The sequence below is a fragment of the Lutra lutra genome, chromosome 10 (assembly GCF_902655055.1).
Source record: "Lutra lutra chromosome 10, mLutLut1.2, whole genome shotgun sequence".
Taxonomy (NCBI): Eukaryota; Metazoa; Chordata; class Mammalia; order Carnivora; family Mustelidae; genus Lutra; species Lutra lutra.
The window spans coordinates 15966334-15971319 of record NC_062287.1 but is presented as its reverse complement, the minus strand read 5'-3'; positions in this window follow the sequence as shown (position 1 = coordinate 15971319).

Genomic DNA, 4986 nt, shown 5'->3' with positions numbered 1-4986 from the left:
CTTCATTTGTACCGATCAAACATGTTCCCGGGATGTGGCCCAGTTTCCAGTGGGACTGCCTATAGCCCTTCTGAACACTTTCCCAACACTGATTAGTGTGGGGTCACCTCTCCTCTTTCCTCCAGAAGATGTGGCTCCTTCAAGTCTCCCTGTTACCCCGTCAAAGCCCCTGGGGTGAAGTACAGGAGACTGGATCTTTGTTAGGTGGACATCAGCTTACAGGGAACAGAAGGGAGGATGGGGGCACCCTGGGATGCATTGACTACCCTGAGGGCTGTGTGTGCTCAGAACGCCCCATCCCCCATCCCCAGCAGGGAGCAGGACCCCAGGAGTGGCTGTACACAGGCTGGAGTGGAGACTGACCAGGGGCTTCTCCGTGGTGGGGAGAGCTTCCTGGGTTGGGGGACCCCACACCCAAGGCCTGGCAGGAGAATCAATAGGCTCCTGAGGGCAGCACCCTCCTGGGCTTGGGGCATGCAAGAAGGAGATGAGGCTGTCCAGGCCCTGAGAGCCTAGAGAGGCCTGGAAGGGTAGTCTGGGAAGGCTTCCTGGAGGAGGCAAGCAAGACAGGAGGAAGCATGACCTGGAAGAGAGGGAAAGAGGATGCAATTAAAACACACTCTTTCCCTGGTGGGTCTGGGGACCTCCCCTCCAAGTCTCCTTCATTCTCACTGTCCTTTGCTCTGCTCCTTAGCTGAGGCCAAACCACACCAGGGGAGCAGCCCTCTCCCCTCCCCCTTAGTAAATGAGCTAGCTGCTGGTGCATCATGGAGGGGCAACCCCCTTCCTCCTCCCTCTCCCCACCCTGCTGGGCCAGTAGCCAGGCTTCTCAGTTGGGGAGGGGGACCTTAGAATAAAAAAACGAAAAGGAGGAGCCAGAAGAAGAGAGCAGAAGAGGGGGGGAGGAGAGGAGAGGATGGTGAGGAGACCTGGTATAGCACTGTCAGGAAGGAAGCTACCTCCCATGGAACCAGCATGCTCCCACACCTTTGTGCCCACCCTCTGGAGCCACGAGAACAGTGTTCCCTGGGTTGGCTACTGTTCCCCGCAGCCCCTGACCCAGGTCTGGTTCCATGAGCGGTACTCTCTGGAGCACCTCCCCCAGGCCAGCACTCAGTGCCCTGCACCCTCCTGGACCTGTTTTAGGACCTGCAATCTCCTTGGCTTTGATGGGGAGGAGGGTCATACTCCTAGACTCCAGGGATACCCAGTTCTCTGGGAAAGACCTTGGCTCCCCACATTTGGGACCCTTCCCAAAGCTGTTGGCTCTAGAGGAGGGAAGAAGGAGAGGGACCCAGTCTGGCTGAATTCCCTGGACCCCTGCCTGTCCTAGCCCAGGGCCTTACCAGGGGCTGCCACAGGCAGTGTGGATGCTGGCAAGGTGGGAGGACAGGGAGACAGCTGTGTCCAGGAGCCCTGGGCCCGTGGTTGGGGCCTGGGTGGGGATGTCCCCTGAGCACCATGCTCCCCCCATCCTTCCCCACCAGCTCCATTACCATTGGAGCTGTGATTAGAAAGCAACTGGGGGAATCCTTTCTTCCATTTCTTGAGAATGCCTCCCTCCTCAGCATGGGTGAAAACATCAGACCATCATATGCCCTGAGTGGCTCAGGGACTGGAGTGGAGGGGGAGGGAGATGTCTCTCTCCAGAACGGAGAAGAGAAAGGAGAGAAGCAAGACTGTTTCCGTTCTTGTTCCTTCAGCCCCAGCCAAGTCCTGGTCCATGCTCCTGTGCCTGGTCCCCAGCAGCTCTGGGCTTTAGGCAAGTCCAAGCACGCTGCGGGTAGCCTGCTGGCAGATGGGGGAGGACCCTCAGGGGGCTGGGCTGGGGGAGGAGGGAGGCAGAACGGGGCTAAGCAGGGACCCTACCCAGGTACTTGGGTGTTCTCATCCTGGCTCAGTCACTTGGGCTATGTGATCTGGGCCAGCTGCTTGCCTTTTCTGGGCCTGACCTTCCCAATCGACAAAAGGAGGTGGTGTTTGCACTGGGTCATTCCTGAGGTCCTCTCCCAGCTGTGATAGTTTGTGGGGTAAGGATCACAAGGGTGGTTGGGAAGGACTGAACAACTGAGCTCCCTCCCAGCTGGGACTCCGTGACCATGATTGATCTCAACCAGGGTTGAGAGGCAGGTGGAATGGATTCTCAAATCCCGGAGGCGCCCCTTACCCAACCTAGCTGCCCCTCCTCAGCGCCAAACCCTGTGGGTCAGGCTTGGGCCCCTCCCCAAGAAGAAGCCTTCCCTGTTCACAAGGGTGGGCAGTGGGGTGGGGGTGGTGCTCAGGGCTGAGTGGAGTTGCTGGGAAGCCTCAGAAGCATCTGAGTCCTGCTCTGGGCGTGGATCACCCATGGCAATATGGACTCCATGTCGTCAGGGGTATTCCTTTTTGTTCTAGAAGGGTGTGGGCCTATGGGCAGGCCTTGGAGGTTAAGAAGCAGTTATGGGGGAGGGGTGCCAAAGAGGTGGTATCAGGACGTTCCTGTGGGGAGCTGACACTTGGAATTCAGACTTCGGGAGACAGTTAGGAGCCAGACTGCCTGAGTCAGAATCCTGCTTATGGCACTCACCAGCTGTGTGACCTTGGCAAACCACCCAACCTGTCGGAAGCAAACAGCATCTTAGAGGATTGCTGGGGACAAAAACAACAAGAACAATGTGGGAAGCACCTGGCCCCAGCAAGTGCTCAGTAATTGAGAGTAATACTACGGCTGTCGTATTTACAAGAGCAGCAATGACAGCATCCCAACCTGGGACCAAGCTCCTTTCTCCATTTCTCCAGCCTCTTTATCTTTCGCCCTTGGACGCCGGCCGATAGGTGGCTGGGAGTGGGGGGGGCTCGCGATTCCTCTTTTCCAGCCCGGAACCAGCCCCACAGCTCCCTGCAGTTCTGAGACATAGCCAGGAGGTGGCAGCATTTCACTGCAGTTTATGGGCCCTCAGCAATCCCCCCCCCCCCCCCCGCCCCCGCCCCACAAGCGGCAGTCAGGACCCAGGCCCCACAGCCTTTCCACAAGGGAAGCCCCTTTCTCCACTCCTTGTGCATTAGCTAAGTCGACCTTGCCCTAGACTGTGGAATGTGTGATTATAGGTCAGCAGTCCCTCTGCCAAGAAGGAACGAGAGGCTTGCTGCTCACCCGCCCCACACCCTGCCCAGCCTGGCACGGGGCTGCAGGGTGGGGCACAGGAAGGGTCTCCTCCAAGTGGCGAGCTGCTGCCCTTGGGCTCTCCCTGCAGGAGGGCACGCCGAGGGAGGGGTCCTGGTGGGCATGTCAGGTTGAGTTCTGCAGCCCCTGAACGTCGAGGGTAATCTGTACAGGGCAGGCCACCAAGCCAAATGGTACATGGAAAGTCAGAGACCTCAAAATCCAAGACGAGAGAAAACTGAGAGGCAGAGTCCCTTGACTTCCTTCAGCCTCAGATTTCCTGACTGAACAGTGGGGAGATCTGTATCTTGTCCTGGTTGACTCTGCGGGGAGATCAGAAGGGGAAAAGCTGGGGCCAGGAACGCATGTCCGGAGGGGGTGGGGTCTTACCACCAAATCCTCAAATTGCTTCTCAGGAGGGACCCAGGCAGTTTTATCTTTCTGAGTATTGACTATTAAGTTTGAAAACGAGCTGTTGTTCAGCCACATAAATGAGGGAGATGAACACCAATTGCTGGGTGCCTGTACCAGCTCCTGGTTCCTAATCCATCACCCTGCCAAGGCGAAGGCTGAGAAGGGCAAATGCAAGGAGGAGGGGGTGGGGATGAGGGTCGTGGGAACCACTAACCCCTCTCGCAGGAGGGAGAGTGGTGGGGAGGCAGGAGCCCTCCCCAGGGGCTGAGAACGATGCCCCAGTCCCTGGGGCTCTCCAGGGAGGACAGAAGCCAGGCTGGGGAGGACAGGGAGGTCTTTGGCTCGTACGTGGTGAAGAAATTAGCCTAAGTGACCTGATAAATTGTTTCTCCACTGCTTTCATGGTTGGCCTTGGAGGGCAAACTGCATTTCTCTGAGGTTGGTTCCATACTCATGTTAAGACCCTCAAAGGGCAGCAAACCCTGGTCCTTACCGGCCCCTTGGCGAGGGCAGAGCTGTTGGTGGAAGGCGTGGCCTTGAGAGCCTGTCCCTGAGAAGGACTCAGGCTTATTCCTTGGGAGGTGAGGCTGTGGGTCTTTGATGGCTCAGGTGGGGACCTGCCAAGAGGGCGATGGGGACTGGATGACCAGAAGGCCAGTGTTGGATCCACTGTGCAAGGCCAGGTGAGAGAAGGGCTGGGGTGAGGGTTCAGGATGATAGGACAGAGAGGGCTTCCTCGTGGAGTCCCAGATCTTCATGGCGTGCCAGGACCTCAGCATGGGGAGACAGGAGGCACGGTTCTCCATGGACCTTACAGCCCATCCGGGAAGCCAAGGATAATAAATGAACATGGGCTGATTTGGATGCGGTAAGTACCCTGCAGAGGGCCATGGGGAGCAGGGCTGAGGGAGGAGGGCTCTCCTGGTGGGTGGAGCGGTGGGCCTGAGGGTGAAGACCGTCCAGCAGGGGACCTGCGTTGGAGAGTGTGTTCTGCAAGTGTGGGGAGAGCAGGAGCCAGCTGGCTGGGGGTGCTGAGGAGGGGACATTGGGCGGCGGTAAGGCAGGCAGGGTCCCATCACAGCACCCCGTGAAGAGTTGGGGTTTCCTGTAAGGGTGGTATTGCCACTGCAAGCCGGTAAGGTTCAGTGCCCTAAGAAGAGGGCTCTGGGATGGATGGAGGTGATGCTAGAGTGGAGAGTGACGGTCCAGCTGTCCAACAATGGCAGCCAGAGACGTGGACGATCGGGCCGACTGTGGCAGGTGGAGATGCCAGTGACATTCCGGGCGGAGGAACAGGTGGAGACGTGGGGGCAAGGGGTATAGGAGGACGGGGCAGTTTGGGGAACTGGCTGAGAGCAGAGGGCCCCTGGGGGGCGGGGAGCTGGGTAGGCGAACACGTCCCAGCTGCAGGGGGAGGGGAGCCACGGCTC